Source organism: Magnolia sinica, chromosome 15, assembly GCF_029962835.1.
Source record: "Magnolia sinica isolate HGM2019 chromosome 15, MsV1, whole genome shotgun sequence".
Classification (NCBI taxonomy): domain Eukaryota; kingdom Viridiplantae; phylum Streptophyta; class Magnoliopsida; order Magnoliales; family Magnoliaceae; genus Magnolia; species Magnolia sinica.
Genome location: NC_080587.1, coordinates 32,334,645 through 32,352,704, shown reverse-complemented (window position 1 = coordinate 32,352,704; position 18,060 = coordinate 32,334,645). Strand labels below are relative to the sequence as shown.

The window sequence follows — 18,060 nt, the reverse complement described above, 5'->3', positions numbered from 1 at the left end:
CCAAGGATTCGACCTTTCTAGCCAATGTAGTGAATTTTGCATTAAGGTCGTCTTCCTCTCTTAGGACATACATCCCTGCTTTATCTTAGGAATGGGTCTAGTTTAGTCTGATTTAGCAGGGACATCCCATGTCTGCGTATTCTCTGCTAACATATCTAGAAAATTCCAAGACTCATTATGATCTTTGTCAAGAAAGGTTCCACCACACATCATCTCTATGAACTGACGGGTATCTATGGTGAGCCCCTTTTGAAAAGCATCAATCACGTCTCATGGTTCATAACGATGATGTGGACAAGTAATTAGAATGTCTTTGAAGCGCTCCCAAGCTTGAAAAAATAGTTTATTCCCCTTTTGGGAGAATGACATGATTTCTTGTTTTAGTGCATTTGTTTTGTGCTCGGGAAAGAACTTTTTCAAAAACTCTCTACTTAAGGCTTGCCATGAAGTGATGGTATTAGGTCTTAGAGAGTTGAGCCATGCTTTAGCCCAATCCTTTAGAGAAAATAAGAATACCCTAAGCTTAAGTACATCCCTGTTGCCATTATTTATTTGTAACGTTGCAATTACTTCCTTAAAGTCCTTGAGGTGCAAGTAGGGGCTTTTAGAATCCAAGCCATGAAATTTAGGAATTAATTAAGTCACACCTGGTTTAAAATTAGTGTTCCATGTGTGAGCAGGGAACACTATGCAAGATAGTAAAGTTGATCTCTCAGGGTGTAAATGTTCACGTAAAGTCCGTGGTTGGTTTAACACATTCCTATGAACTTCATTTTCATCCTCAAGAGAAGGATTATGTTGATTTTCTCTATTTTGATTTATAGTTGGATTTAGCAATTAGGATTTGGATTATCAACTGGGTCTGTCATGGAATCCAAGTGATGTTGAGTGCCTCTTCTAAGTGAATGATCAAGGCTTGAAACTAGTCCGCCTTTGGAGGTGAGTCGATTGTTTTGATCCCTACTCCAATGGGACATAAACCATCCATACCACACAACAAATACCATTAATTCAAATAGTAAGTATGATACTTAAAATAAAAATAAAAACTTAACCAACAACCTAGGCGGCAGGGCCGACCATGAGGGTTTAATCGACAAAGTAAAATAAATCAACAACCCATGCGGTGGGGCCGACCATGAGGGTTCAATCCACAAAGCAAAATAAATCAACAATCCATGCGGCGGGGCCGACCATGAGGGTTCAATCCACAAAGCAAAAATAAATCAACAACCCAGGCGGCATGACCAACCATGATGGTTTAGTCCATAAAGTAAAAATAAATCAACAACCCAGGCGGTAGCGTCGACCATGAGGGTTCAATTAACAAAGCAAAAATAAATCAACAACCCAGGTGGCAGGGCCGACCATGAGGGTTCAGTCCATGAAAAATAAATAATAAATAAATAAATCAACAAAAGTAAAACTAATGCAGAAATTAAACTATGCTAATCTGAAAAATAGATTCAGCGGATGATCTTTGTGATCAAACAGCAACTGTAGGACAACCATAGTACTTGAGTGATAAAATCCCAGGCAGGACAACCTTACGTCATAGTTAGTACTTGAAAGACCCAATTGAATTTACTTTCAAAGAAAAAGAAAAAAAAAAGAAAAAAAATCAACAGAAAATTTGGAGGGTTTAGAAGAGAACTTACCTTAGAAGAAAACTTACCTTAGATATCTTGCACAGATCTGATCTATTTCAGTCTCTCCTTGGCAATGGCGTCAAAAACTTGATTGCTTGCCTCCAAGTGTAGAGGTTCATAAATAGTATCCCTTGAATATATGGTCGATCCCATAGGAAGATGAATTGTGAGAAGGAAAAAATTAAATGCAAAACAAACTAAGTAATAAAAATTAAACTAATGATTTGATTTTGGAATTTTTGAATGGATGTAATTCAATTAAATAAAATAACACCTAAGCTTCAAAGTTCCACACATAGGTTAATGTTCCAAAATCACAATGACTTGGATAACACAACTAGGATTTGAGCACTATGGTCAGCCTAATCGAAAAATAAAATAATTTAAATATTTTAATAAGTGATATAAAATATTAGAAAATCTTGGATTTGCACCATTGATATATATCCTCAAGCGTCAGTGATTTTAAGAATTCAATATCAATGAGATAATGAAAATCAAAGAAATATACCAGGTTGAGAACCTCTCCTATCTAGGAAATCCGATTGATCTAATGTAAGCCTATCCATCAATGTGGATCTCATATGATGGAAACATATGGATCTCATAAGAGGATAAGAAACAAAACCTAAATAATAGATAACATGTATACACCATTATTCTCATCATTAAAACAATCAATCATCATAATCTTAAAGAATTATTAAACCCATGTGCTTCCCTTCTAGCTTGGGCTAGAAGGAACTTAGAAAAATATTATTAAATTGTAGAAATAAAAAGCAACAAGAAAGAAAAAAATGCAAATAGAAAAGATCTAAAATAAATAAAAAAATAACTTATAAAGCTTTAATAAAACTAAAAACTCTTTAAAAACCCTAAATTTTGCTTTGGGATGCCTTGAATGATGTTTAGGAATGCCCTAGGAAGCACTATTTATAAGTAGGGAACTCCAATTTTCGTACAAAGTTGAAAAACCCTAGAAACTGCCTCAATTATACATATTTTCCCAAAATAGACTTCTCGTTGTACATTTTGTTTAAAATAGATTTTCTGCTACGAAGTTTTCTAAAATAGACTTCAGAGCTTCAGAATACACTTTTCAGGACGATTTCAGGATTCTTCACTTCAAATCTTCGATTCTTTTCATTCCTCACTTGGTTTTCTTAGATCTTTGGCATGTGAATCCTTCAATCTTGGTCTCCTAAGATCCATCCCTTGCCTTGGTGATTCTTAAGCATCAAATCCATGCTTTTAACACCCTTTTTCAATCAAAGCACTTGAATTCACCTTATAACACATACATGAGTAAAATAGAATATTAAGCGGATTCATGTTCATAAAACCAAGATATAAATGGGAAAAATTATGCAATATTTGAGTATCAACAATGACAAGGTCTTGAACAGGTGCCCAAACTTCTCCCCAGGAAGGGACCACTGCTACTGCTTCTCCAGTTTTGGCTACCGTAGATACTCAACTGGAGAGTCACTAGTCTCTTCCTTCTAAAGGAAAACAACTTGTTGTTGAAGAGTCCAGTGAAGGGGATTCAGATGGTGAAAACTCAACTTCTTCGTCTAGACAGACTATTTCTTATGAAGCGAGACAGAGGGAGAAAATCAAGAAGATGATTATGAGGAGGGAGAAATCGATATCAACGGTGAAGATGATATAATTGTAGAAGATGTTCCTGCTAATGAGGGACATATCCTCCATACCTCCAAGGCTGTACCTGCAAAAGCTTCACCTATTGCAGGGGAAGAAGAAGAAGAACCCCTGGACTACGGACGTTGTTAGAAAGCTATTCAGACGGCATTGGTCTCACGCGTGACTGGCCGTTGAGGACTTTTTTAGCCTTTTAGGTTTTTTAGTCGCTGGCTCCGTCAGTTGCCCGCATGGGTATGCATATGATGGCCTTCACGGGCTTTTTAGGGCCACTGACTTCTCATTGATGCCCGAATGGTGGAAGTGATAGGCCTTATACGTAACTGGCCCTTTTAGGGCTTAGCTAGGCTGCCTTAAAAGATAATAGTAGGTGGCCATCGTTGTCGCGAGGATGATAGACATCTCTGCCTGAGATTGATACGTCACCACTTCTGTCAATATCTTCAACGATAATCATATGTTTTGTTCATAATATATCAGCTTGGTGAAGATACCAATTTCAACAGAATTTTGCAGAACTCACTTGATGATGACGATGGTAACTTTCTTTTCACAATACTTGTTGGTATATAGTCTTGATATGCTCGTGAATTTCTTCTTTATTCATTCATCTGACAATACATAGACATGGTCTTGTTTATTCTTGCCCCGTTTTGATGAAGAATCATTATGCTGATAATATTCTGGATCAAAATCAGTAATGTCTTCAGGGACGGTATCTTTTGATGAAGCGAGCATTGATCGGTATACTGATACCTTGTCCATCTTGATCCATGACTCTCTATGCTCCATTGGAGTACACTTCTTTTATTATATACGACCCGTCCCATTTAGGCTCGAATTTGCCCCCTGTGTGATGGGTGATCACTATATGTTTTTTCAACATCAGTACCATATCCCCTTTTTTGAAAGAGCGATATTTGACTTGTTTATCGAAGACGGCTGATATCCTTGCTTGATATGATTGCAACCGCTGCTGGGCTACCATGCGTTTCTCATCAAGCAAATCCAGCTCCTTTAGCTTTATTCTTGCATTTTCATCATCTGTTATAGACTGATGTACTGCCACTCTGAGTGACGCTACTTGTATTTCAATCAGGATTACTGCTTCTACATCATAACTAGCGAATACGGTGTTGCTTTTGTTATCATGAAATGAGTGGTTCTGTATGCCCATAATGCTTCTTGTAATCTCTCATCCTAATCATGCTTATTCCCTGTCATTGTTTTCTTCAGTATCTTGACTATCGTTTTATTGAATGCCTCTGCTAATCCGTTGGCCGGTGGATAGTAAGGTGTTGAAAACGAATGATGAATGCTGAATTTTTGACATAGATTTTCTGTGCCTCTGTTTTTGAAGGGAGTGCTATTATCTGTAATAATTTTCTTCAGAATACCATGGCCGTATATTATTGCATGTCAGATGAAATTAACCATATCTTTTTTAACATTGCGTATTGCAACTGCTTCTGTCCACTTGGCTCTTCCTCTGTTCCCAGGTTTATCCCTCACAAACTGTCTATCGTTGGCCGCCTCCTGTCTTCCATCTGCTTCGGAGCCATTTCAGGATGCTTGACTGTTTTAGGATCCTCTCCTGATAACTGTTCATCTATAACCATATTCACCGATGACTCTGCCCCCAATCCTTGAAATCTCCTTCGCTTTTTCTGACCGACCCCAATAGGAATTTGAATTCCTCTCCCATGATTCAAGCTAGTGGGTTCTTCGTAATCAAAACCCATGTTCTTCATGATCTTCTTACTTGCTGGACTATATTTTTTGAGGTCTCGCGGTGTCAGCCTACCGTGGCACGCATTATTCTTGGTCTCTTCTTCTGCCTTTGCTTCCACTGAGGTGTGAAATTCTATCGGCTCCAGATATCTTGCGCTAGCCTCAACCTGAAATCTTCTTGGAGCGGTCGAAAATGGCTTATGCCTTTCAATATATGGCAATGGCACTGTGTAATTGGACTGTAAAATTTAAAACTGTTTAGGCGATAATAGGGTTAGTGGCGGTTGTCCTGGTTGTCTCAAATGTTTCGGCACAAAATAGAATTTCTTCCTTGCTTCTGTAGTCCTGGATGATTCTGCATTTTCTGTTTCTTCTTTAATCACGTTTACTTGAATGTCCTTTAGGACTTTGCTTTCATCATTCTTTCTTTCTTTTTCAGTAAACCCTTTATAAGAACTAGCATCCGCAAAGGACTCAGCCTCTGTATATGGTTTCGCATCGGCCATTATTTTATACTGTATTCCACCTTTATAGTATTTGAAGCATTGATGCAGAGTGGAGGGTACGATGCCGTACTAATGTATCCATGGCCTTCCTAGGAGGAGATTGTATGTCATCACCGTGTTTATAACATGGCACACGACATCAGTGGTCAGTTCTCCTATCTCCAATGTTATTGTAATTTTACCAAGCACATGTTGCCTATCTTGATTGAAGCCCTGTATCTTCATTCCACTGGGGCGTAGGTCAGAACGACGACAACCTAGTTTACTCAACATCGAGAGTGGTAAGAGGTTCACTGCCGACCCATTATCTATCATAATCCGCTTAAACTTCTTTCAACGAATATGGCCTTCTATCATTAGCGGCCTGTTATGCTCTGCCTCGCAGATCAAATCATCATCGGAGAAAGAAACGATTGGTAAGCAGCTTTCTTGCTCATCATGCTCTTCGCATTCTAGTTCTGCTAATAAAGTTTCTCTGACATCATGATTGGACAATGCTTGGACCAAGCTCTGTCGAAATTCCTCTGACAACTTAAGTGCATCATATACGCTTAGCCGAGCCGATATGCCCTTCAAATGGCTTACTACATCATAGGTCACCTTCGCCGTCTCATTCTTCTTTTCTTTCTCATCATCATCGTTCTGCCTTTCAACGACCTCTCTTCTTGTAATCCCTTCTTTCTGCTTCACAGGGCTTGTTATCTTCTTCCCTGATCGTAATGTAACCACTGCTACCTTCTTTGTTGCACAGTCCTCTTTCTCTTTCACTTCTCGGGCCTTTTCCCGGATTGTAAGCATATTCACCATCGCCATTGTACCCCTTTCTTTTTCTTTGCCAATTACTATTTCACCCCTGTCTATCATTCGTTGTATTATACATTTCAATGTATAACAATTCTCCGTTGGATGCCTTACTAAGTGATGATAGTGGCAAAAATCTCTCTCTCTTGTTCTTATCACATCTTCAGGGCATTTGGGTTCTAGTAATTCTATTGTGCCAGCTTTTAGCAGTTGGTTCATCATAGGAATAATATCTTCTCTATCGAAAGCAAACCCCTTGTGAGAATTGAGCATCCTGGGCCTTTTTCCATTGTATTTGCTTCTTGGCTAATTCGATTCTTCTTTCCGTTCTTGCCTCTTTTCCCTTGAGTCCCTTGTATCTTTGCTTCTCCGATCACGATCGATGGTATTTACAGCCATCTTGTTAGGTGCCCTCCTAGCTGTCTTATTGTGAAACGCTGGCATTTTTCGAGTCATCAGCTCTAGAGCATGAGCCTTAGTGTCCAGGCCATGGAAAGTTCTGATATCAACGCTGGTGAGTCCAAACGCGATTCCCATTTCCATGGAGTTCAGACACATTTTGACCTGTTCCTTTTCTTTTGGCAGCTGCCTACATGAAGCTCCCAATGTCTTCCATTTATCTATAAACTTTTCTACCGGTTCTCCTTCTCTCTGCCGCACAGAAGCCAATTCCGTAATACTAACATCACGCTCTGAAGAGAAGAAGTTTGACATGAAGGCGTCCTGCATTTGTTCCCAGGTACGTATCGACCCTGGGGCAAAGCTAGAATACCATCGAAATGCTTTTTTTGTCAGGGATGACCCGAACAATCGCAAGCAATATTGGGGTATTGTAGAAAAATTCTCCATGCTAGTAATGAAGTGCATTAGTGTTCCTCTGGCCATCCTTCCCCATTAAACTTCTGAAAATCTGGATGTTTGAAGTTGGCTGAAAATAGGATATCTTCTACCTCTCTTGGATACGGCGTTCGGTATCTGAAACGGTCGGTATTTTCATGTTCTCTCTCCACTCTGACAGCTTCCTCGATGACTTGTTTTACCTCGTCTTGTGTCATGGTTCTTGTTGCCGGGACAGACCCTAGAGATCCTGTCCACTACGGTTGAAAGCTTTCAGGTTGGTTCTCTTGTCCATTCATTGTGCCCATCATTGGAGGAGCCGTTATCTGGGCTACATTATGTGAGAGGGTCGCTAAGGCCTCTCTGAGGTTCCTGCATTCCTCCATTAATGCTCTTTGTGCTTCTACCATCTCGTTCACGCGATCCTCCGTAGTTGGCATGTTGTCTTGGTTTGTCCCGGCCATATGCACTGCGACTTCTCCACTCTTTGACGAAGCTGTAGTTGGAGTGGGGTGGGAATATGTTGACGTGATGGGACTTATGAAGAGAGGAGAGGGAGGAGTTTCATTTGACTTCTCTATGCTTCCGGTGCCATTGATCGATTAGGGTGATACAGACACTGGTAAACTTGCCATTAACGCCTTACTTTTCTGCTTTGTCGTCCATCTGACCCTTGGGGTGACTAAAGCTGGGAAGTTACGTGATGTTAACTGCGAAACTACTCACTCAGGATATATCACAGGAGAAGCGAGTTCAGGATTCCTTCTAGCTGTATTGCGCATTATCGACCCTCTAACTCTTGGTGAAGGCAGATCTATCCTGGGGCTTCTTGCATTTCGTGTTCTCGTCTTGTAAGACATTACGACAGTCCAGCCTTTATCTCCTTTCAGCGGTTGAGGTGAAGTAGATACGACCCTAGTTGTTGCTTGAGTCAGGTTGTTTTCGCTTGCAGGAAGTCGAGCCATGTACTCCGGGGTTTGGTTCGGTGCGTATTCTATCACGAATCCGGTTAGAGTGAAACTGAAGCTTACTTTTCTTGCGGAAGTTGCCATTGGTTGTAATTTGTAGTTGGATTCAGAAACCTTCAATTATAAAGTATAACTATAGTTAGTGTTTGAAGAATCGAATAATCCATCTTAGAGATGAGAGGGGATGTTCCCACTGAGAGTCGCCATTTTGGCATCGGAAAGATGCCAAACTATGATGAAAGTTCTTAAACTATCACAATGTTAATGTTAAATAAGATAAATCTTCCCCAGCAGAGTCACCATTTTGTTTCGAACAAGAAACAAATGCATTAGATTTGGGATATTATCTTATTCAAATATAACGGAGACAGAGTTCATTAAGAACAATCATCATATTATTAATACTGAGTTCATTTACATCCTCAGATATCCCTTGATTCTAAGATAGATTATTTAAAATACAGAAATTGACAAAGTTCCAATGTCCAAGCTGGATGTCAAATTCGGCAGCACTTCGACTCTGTTTCGGTCATCTCCATAGGAGGAATGTCGTGTTGATTAACTCCTTCCCTTTTTGAGCTTGTCCTTGGAGCAATAAAAGTCGAACTGGACGAAATGAAAGATTTCGGTAGCATCCCAACCCCTTTTAGAACTAGTCACATATTGACTTGGTTACGCGACCCCCACAACCGGTTTGCCTGTTGTGTGGTCTGCGCAATAAAATAGCGAGTTGCGTGGCTCGCACAACTCATCTTCTCCTTTTCTCCTGACCTTCAATCTTCTTTCAGGGCTCTTCTCCTCTTCCAGAATTCTTCTCCCCTCTCAAATGAGAGGGGAAGAGGGGTATTTATAGGACTCCACATGTGCCAACCCTTGATCTTCGTGCCATGGGGCCCACTTTACATCAGATCTGACCGTTCATCCTGATCGCCCTTTGTTCATGATTGCGCTACCCATGCAACAAAAAAGCAAGTATGTGCGATCCGTGCAACGTGCAATCAGTTACACGATCCGCGCAAAGATGACATTTTTCACTATCTCTTTAACCTATTTGCACCATCTGCGCAACTATTTCAATTAGTTGTGTAGTCCGTGCAACCACTACTAGTAGTGCAACCCACTCAACTGCCAACCAAAGCACTGAGTTCTTTCTCATTTCTTCACTCCATATTTGATTTCTTCACTCCAGTCTTTCTTCATACATCTCCTGATCTTTCACCTAAAGATGAAATTTGTCACTATCTCTTTAGCCTATTTGCACCATCTGTGCAACTATTTCAATTAGTTGTGTGGTCCGCGCAACAACTATTGGTTACGCGACCCGCGTAACTGCCAACCAAAGCACTGAGTTCTTTCACATTTCTTCACTCCATGTTTGATTTTTGATCTCCAGTCTTTCTTCATATATCGCCTGATCTTCAATCTTTCTTCATCATTTTTATGCTCCAACAGGGATATCGAATGGTCTCTGAATTAGGAATTCTAGTGCGATTTGGAAGCTTGACAAGTTACCATTGCAATGAGTTGAAATAGTCTAAATTCGACCTCTGAAGAGAGAGTTATAAGGGTTACTATTGGACAAGGAGATGAAGGAAAAATTCAGGACCGATGACTGCGATCCAACTTACGGATGCCTAAATGGTCTCAGAATAAGACGATTCCAGTTAGAAATGCAAGAGCACTAAAGTACCTTTCAGATGACTAAAAATTGACCCAATCCGACATCAAATGATGGAGTTATTGGCACCTTTGTTGGATCACGTGATTTAGAAAGATTAACAATCCATATTGAAAAATGACGATCGAAGAGTTCCAACATGCTTTTGGGATATTAAATGGTCTTAAATTAGGAAATTTTGGTGCAACTTGGATGCTTGATAAGTTACCATTGCAATGAGCTGAAATAGTCTAAATTCGACCTATGAAGGGAGAGTTATGAGGGTTACTATTGGACAAGGAGATGAAGGAATAATTCAGGACCGACGACTGCGATCCAACTTACGGATGCCCAAATGGTCTCAAAATACATCGATTCCAATCAGAAATGCAAGAGCACTAAAGTACCTTTCAGATGACCAAAAATTGACCCAATCCGACTTACAATGATGGAGTTATTGGCGTCTCCATTGGATCGCTCGATTTGGAAAGATTAACAATCCATATTGAAAAATGATGATCGAAGAGTTCTAACGTGCTTTTGGGATATCGAACGATCTCTGAATTAGGCAATTTTGTCCAATTTGGAAGCTTGACAAGTTACAATTGCAATGAGCTGAAATGGTCTAAATTTGACCTCTGAAGACAGACTAATGAGGGTTATTATTGGACAAGGAGTTGAACGAAAAATTTAGGATCGATGAATGCAATCCCACTTACGGATGCCCAAATAGTCTCGGAATACGATGATTCTACTTCGGAAAGAAAGAGCACTAAAGTACCTTTCAAATGACCAAAAATCGACCCCATCCGACATCAAATGATGGAGTGATAGGCGTCTCTGTTGGATCGCGTGATTTGGAAAGATTAACAATCCATATTGAAAAATGACTATCGAAGAGTTCTAACATGCTTTTGGAATATCGAATGGTCTCTGAATTAGGCAATTCTGATGCAACTTGGAAGCTTGACAAGTTACCATTGCAATGAGCTGAAATAGTATAAATTCGACCAATGAAGAGAGAGTTATGAGGGTTACTATTGGACAAGGAGATGAAGGAATAATTCAGGACCGACGATTGCGATCCAATGTATGGATGCGCAACTAGTCTCAGAATACATCGATTCCAATTCAGTACCTTTCAGTTGACCAAAAATCGACCCAATCCGACAACAATTGATGGAGTGATTGGCGTCTTCGTTGGATCGAGCGATTTGGAAAGATTAACAATCCTTAATGAAAAATGACAATCGAAGAGTTCTAATATGCTTTTGGGATATCAAACGGTCTCTGAATTAGGCAATTCTGGTCCAATTTGGAAGCTTGACAAGTTACTATTGTAACGAGCTGAAATAATCTAAATTCGACCCCTGTAGAAAGGTTATGAGGGTTACTTTTAGACAAGGAGATGAAGCAAAAATTTAGGACCGACAACTGTGATCCCACTTATGGATGCCCAAATGGCCTCGGAATACGACGATTCTCGTCAGGAAAGAAAGAGCACTAAAGTACCTTTCAAATGACCAAAAATTGACCTAATCTGGCACCAAATGATGGAGTAATAGGCATCTCCATTGGATCACGTGAATTGCAAAGATAAACAATCCATATAGGAAAATGACGATCGAAGAGTTCTAACGTGCTTTTGGGATATCGAACGATCTCTGAATTAGGCAATTCTGGTGCGATTTGGAAGCTTGACAAGTTACCATTGCAATGTACTGAAATTGACTAAATTTGACCTATGAAGAGAGAGTTATGAGGGTAACTATTGGACAAGGAGATGAAAATATAATTCAAGACTGACGACTATGATCCTAGTTATGGACGCCAAATGGTCTCGGAATAGGACGATTCCAATCAGGAAACATAGAGCCCTAAAGTACCATTCGAACGACAAAAAATTGACCCAATCCGACATCAAATGATGGAGTTATTGGCATCTTCATTAGATCACATGATTTTGGATAATTAACAATCCATATTGAAAAATGACGATCGAAGAGTTCCAACATGCTTTTTGGATAGCGAACGGTCTCTCAATTAGGCAATTCTAGTCCAATTAGTAAGCTTGACAAGTTACCATTGCAATGAATTGAAATTTTCTAAATTCAATCTCTGAAGATAGACTAATGAGGGTTACTATTGGACAAGGAGATGAAGGAAAAATTCAGGACCAACGACTGTGATCCCACTTACGAATGCCCAAATGGTCTCAGAATATGACGATTCCAGTTAGGAAAGAAAGAGCACTAAAGTACCTTTCAAATGACAAAAAATGGACCCAATTCGACATCAAATGATGGACTAATAGGCGCCTCCATTGGATTGCGTGATTTGGAAAGATTAACAATCCATATTAAAAAATGACGATCGAAGAGTTCCAACATGCTTTTGGGATATCAAATGGTCTCTGAATTAGGCAATTCTTGTGCAACTTAGAAGCTTGACAAGTTACCATTGCAATGTACTGAAATTGACTAAATTTGACATATGAAGAGAGAGTTATGAGGGTAACTATTGGACAAGGAGATGAAGAAATAATTCAAGATCGATGACTATGATCCCACTTATGGATGCCCAAATGGTCTCGGAATAGGACGATTCCAGTCAGGAAACATAGAGCACTAAAGTACCATTCGAATGATAAAAAATTGACCCAATCTGACATCAAATGATGGTGTTATTGGCGTCTTCGTTGGGTCGTGCGATTTCGGATAATTAACAGTCCATATTGAAAAATGACGATCGAAGAGTTCCAACATGCTTTTTGGATAGCGAACGGTCTCTCAATTAGGCAATTCTAGTCCAATTTGTTAGGTTGACAAGTTACCATTGCAATGAGCTAAAAATTGCTAAGTTCAACCTCTGAAGACAGACTACTGAGAGTTACTATTGGATAAGGAGATGAAGGAAAAATTCAGGACCGACGACTGCGATCCCACTTACGGATGCCCAAATGGTCTCAGAATACGACGATTCCAGTTAGGAAAGAAAGAGCACTAAAGTACCTTTCAAATGATAAAAAATTGACCCAATCCAACATCAAATGATGGACTAATAGGCGTCTCCATTGGATCGCATGATTTGGAAAGATTAACAATCCATATTAAAAAAATGACGATCGAAGAGTTCCAACATGCTTTTGGGATATCAAATGGTCTCTGAATTAGGCAATTCTTGTGCAACTTGGAAGCTTGACAAGTTACCATTGCATTGAGCTGAAATAGTCTAAATTCGACCTATAAGAGAGAGTTATGAGGGTTACTATTGGACAAGGAGACGACGAAAAAATTCAGGACCGATGACTGTGATCCCACTTACGGATGCCCAAATGGTTTCGGATACGACGATTCCAGTCAGAAATGAAAGACAATTAAAGTGCCTTTCAAGTGACCAAAAATTGACCCAATATGACATCAAATGATAGAGTTATTGGCGTCTCCGTTGGATCACATGATTTGGAAAGATTAACAATCCATATTGAAAAATGACAATCGAAGAGTTTTAACGTGCTTTTGGGATATCGAATGGTCTCGGAACTAGGTAATTTTGGTGCAATTTGGAAGCTTGACAAGTTACCATTGCAATGAGCTGAAATAGTCTAAATTCGAACAATGAAGAGAGAGTTATGAGGGTTATTATTGGACAAGGAGATGAAGGAAAAATTCAGGACTGACGACTGCGATCCCACTGACGGATGCCCAAAAGGTCTCGGAATACAACGATTCCAGTCAGAAATGAAAGACCATTAAAGTACCTTTCAAATGACTAAACATTGACCCAGTCAGACATCAAATGCTAAAGTTATTGGCGTCTTCGTTGGATCACGCGATTTGGAAAGTCTAACAATCCATATTGAAAAATGATGATCGAAGAGTTCCAACGTGCTTTTGGGATATTGAATGATCTCTGAATTAGCCAATTTTGGTGCAATTTGGAAGCTGACATGTTACCATTTCAATGAGTTGAAATAGTCTAAATTCATCCTCTAAAGAGAGAGTTATGAGGGTTACTATTGGACAAGTAGATGAAGGAAAAATTTCAGAACGACGACTGCGATCCCACTTACGGATGCCTAAATGGTCTCGGAATACGATGATTCCAGTCAGAAATGCACGAGCACTAAAGTACCTTTCAGATGACTAAAAATTGACCCAATCCGACATCAAATGATGGAGTTATTGGCGTCTTCATTGGATCACGCGATTTAAAAAGATTAACAATTCATATTGAAAATGATGTTCGAAGAGTTCCAAGATGCTTTTGGGATATCAAATGGTCTCTAAATTAGGCAATTTTGGTGTAACTTGGATGGTTGATAGGTTACCATTACAATGCGGAGAAATAGTCTAAATTTGACCTATGAAGAGAGAGTTATGAGGGTTACTATTAGACGAGGAGATGAAGGAATAATTCAGGACCGACGACTGCGATCCAACTTATGGATGCCCAAATGGTCCCAAAATACATCGATTCCAGTCGAAAATGCAAGAGCACTAAAGTACCTTTCAGATGACCAAAAATTGACCCAATCGGACATCAAATGATGGAGTAATAGGCGTCTCCGTTGGATCCTGCTATTTGGAAAGATTAACAATCCATATTGAAAAATGATGATCGAAGAGTTCCAATGTGCTTTTGGGATATCGAACGATCTTTGAATTAGGCAATTTTGGTCCAATTTGGAAGCTTGAAAAGTTATAATTGCAATGAGCTGAAATGGTCTAAATTCGACCTCTGAAGACAGACTAATGAGGGTTACTATTGGACAAGGAGATGAAGGGAAAATTCAGGACCGATGACTGCAATCCCACTTACGGATGCCTAAATGGTCTCAGAATACGACGATTCCAATTAGGAAAGAAAGAGCACTAAAGTACCTTTCAAATGACCAAAAATCAACCCAATCCGACATCAAATGATGGAGTGATAGGCTTCTCCGTTGGATCACGTGATTTGGAAAGGTTAACAATCCATATTGAAAAATGACTATCGAAGAGTTCCAACGTGCTTTTGGGATATCTAATGGTCTCTGAATTAGGCAATTCTGGTGCAATTTGGAAGCTTGACAAGTTACCATTACAATGAGCTGAAATATTCTAAATTTAACCTCTGAAGAGAGAGTTATGAGGGTTATTACTGGACAAGGAGATGAAGGAAAAATTAAGGATCGACGACTATGATCCCACTTTATGGATGCCCAAATGGTCTCGGAATAAAATGATTCCAGTCAGAAATGAAAGACCATTTATGTACCTTTCAAATGACCAAAAATTGACCCAATCGGACATCAAATGATGGAGTAATAGGCGACTCCATTGGATCGCGCTATTTGGAATGATTAACAATCCATATTGAAAAATGTTGATCGAAGAGTTCTAACATGTTTTTGGGGTAGCGAATGGTCTCTCAATCAGGCTATTCTAGTCTAATTTGGAAGCTTGACATGTTACAATTACAATGAGCTGAAATGGTCTAAATTTGACCTCTGAAGACAGACTAATGAGGGTTACTATTGGACAATGAGATGGAGGAAAAATTCAGGACTGACGACTACAATCCCACTTACGGATGCCCAAATGGTCTTAGAATACGACGATTCCAGTTAGGAAAGAAAGAGAATTAAAATATCTTTTAAATGACCAAAAATTGACCCAATCCGACATCAAATGATGGAGTAATAGGCGTCTCTGTTGGAACACGCGATTCGGAAAGATTAACAATCGATATTGAAAAATGATGATCGAAGAGTTCCAATGTACTTTTGGGAATGCTAATGGTCTCTGAATTAGGCAACTTTGGTGCAATTTGGAAGCTGACAAGTTACCATTGTAATGAGCTGAAATAGTCTAAATTTAACCTCTGAAGAGAAAGTTATGCAGGTTACTATTTGGACAAGGAGATGAAGGAATAACTCAGGACTGAAGACGGTGATCCAACTTACAGATGCCCAAATGGTCTCGGTATACGTTGATTCCAGTAAAAAATGTAAGAGCACTAAAGTAGACCAAAAATCAACCCAATCCGACATCAATTGATGGAGTTATTGACATCTCCGTTGGATATGGTGATCTGGAAAGATTAACAATCCATATTGAAAAATGACGATCAAAGAGTTCCAACATGCTTTGGGATATCGAACGGTCTCTGAATTAGGCAATTCTGGTCTAATTTGGAAGCTTGACAAGTTACCATTGCAAGCTGAAATAGTCTAAATTTGTCCTCGGAAGAGGGAGTTATGAGGGTTACTATTAGACAAGGAGATGAAGGAAACATTCAGGACTGACAACTGCGATCCCACTTACGGATGCCCAAATGGTCTCAGAATACGATGATTCCAGTCAGGAAAGAAAGAGCACTAAATTACCTTTAAAATGACCAAAAATTGACCCAATCCGCCATCAAATGATGGAGTAATAGGCATCTCCGTTGGATCGCGTGATTTGGAAAGATTAACAATTCATATTGAAAAATGACGATCGAAGAGTTCTAACGTGCTTTTGGGATATCGAACGGTCTCTTAATTAGGCAATTCTGGTGCGATTTGGAAGCTTGACAAGTTACCATTGCATTGAGCTGAAATAGTCTAAATTTAACTCTGAAGAGAGAGTTATGAGGGTTACTATTGGACAAGGAGATGAAGGGAAAATTCAGGACCGATGACTGCAATCCCATTTACAGATGCCCAAATGGTCTCAGAATACGTCGATTCCATTCAGAAATGTAAGAGCCCTAAAGTACCCTTCAGATGACTAAAAATTGACCCAATCCGACATCAAATGATGGAGTTATTGGCGTCTACGTTGGATCGCATGATTTGGAAAGATTAACAATGTAGATTGAAAAATGACAATTGAAGAGTTCCGACATGCTTTTGGGATGTCGAATGGTCTCTAAATTAGGCAATTTTGGTGCTATTTGGAAGCTTGACAAGTTACCATTGCAATGAGCTGAAATAGTCAAAATTCGAACAATGAAGAGAGAGTTATGAGGGTTACTATTGGACAAGGAGATGATGAAAAAATTTAGGACTGACGACTGCGATCCCTCTTACGGATGCCCAAATGGTCTCGGAATACGACGATTCCAGTCAGAAATGAAAGACCATTAAAGTTCCTTTCAAATGACCAAAAATCGACCCAATCCGCCATCAAATGATGGAGTAAAAGGCGTCTCCGTTGGATCATGTGATTTGAAAAGATTAACTATCCATATTGAAAAATCACGATCAAAGAGTTCTAACATGCTTTTGGGATCTCGAATGGTCTCTGAATTAGGGAATTCTGGTGCGATTTGGAAGCTTGACAAGTTACCTTTGCAATGAGCTGAAATAGTCTAAATTCGACCTCTAAAGAGAGAGTTACGTGGGTTACTATTAGACAAGGAGATGAAGGAAAAATTCAGGACTGACAACTGCGATCCCACTTACGCCTGCCCAAATGGTCTCGGAATACGATGGTTCCTGTCAAAAATGCAAGAACACTAAAGTACCTTTCAGATGACCAAAAATTAACCCAATCCGACCTCAAATGATGGAGTTATTAGCATCTCCATTAGATCACGCGATTTGGAAAGATTAACAATCGTTGTTGAAAAATGATGATCAAAGAGTTCTAAGATGCATTTGGGATATCAAACGGTCTCTGAATTAGAGAATTTGGGTGCGATTTGGAAGCCTGACAAGTTACCATTGCAATGAGCTGAAATATTCTAAATTCGACCTCTGAAGAGAGAGTTAGGAGGGTTACTATTGGACAAGGAGGTGAAAGAAAAATTCAGGACCGAAGACTACAATCCCACTTACGGATGCCCAAATGGTCTCGGAATACGACGATTCTAGTTAGAAATGAAAGGCCATTAAAGTAACTTTCAAATGACAAAAAATTGACCCAATCCGACATCAAATGATTGATTTATTGGCATCTCCATTGGATCACTCGATTTAGAAAGATTAACAATCTATATTCAAAAATAACGATCGAAGAGTTCCAAAATGCTTTTGGGATATCGAATGGTCTCTGAATTAGGCAATTCTTGTGCAACTTGGAAGCTTGATAAGTTACCATTGCAATAAGCTGAAATGGTCTAAATTCGACCTATAAGAGAGAGTTATGAGAGTTACTATTGGACAAGGAGATGACGGAATAATTTAGGGTCGATGATTGCGATCCCACTTACGGATGCCCGGTCTTGGGATCGACGATTCCCATCAGAAATGAAAGCCCATTAAAATACCTTTCAAATGA

At 39.4% G+C, this 18,060-nt stretch overlaps 1 non-coding gene across 1 annotated transcript; it reads left to right on the top strand.

Moving 5' to 3' along the window:
* The first annotated feature begins 280 nt into the window (after positions 1–280).
* LOC131228384 (small nucleolar RNA R71) lies at positions 281–387 on the top strand. Its single transcript, XR_009162888.1, has one exon. It is a non-coding gene; the product is annotated as a small nucleolar RNA R71 (small nucleolar RNA).
* Positions 388–18,060: the final 17,673 nt, after the last annotated feature.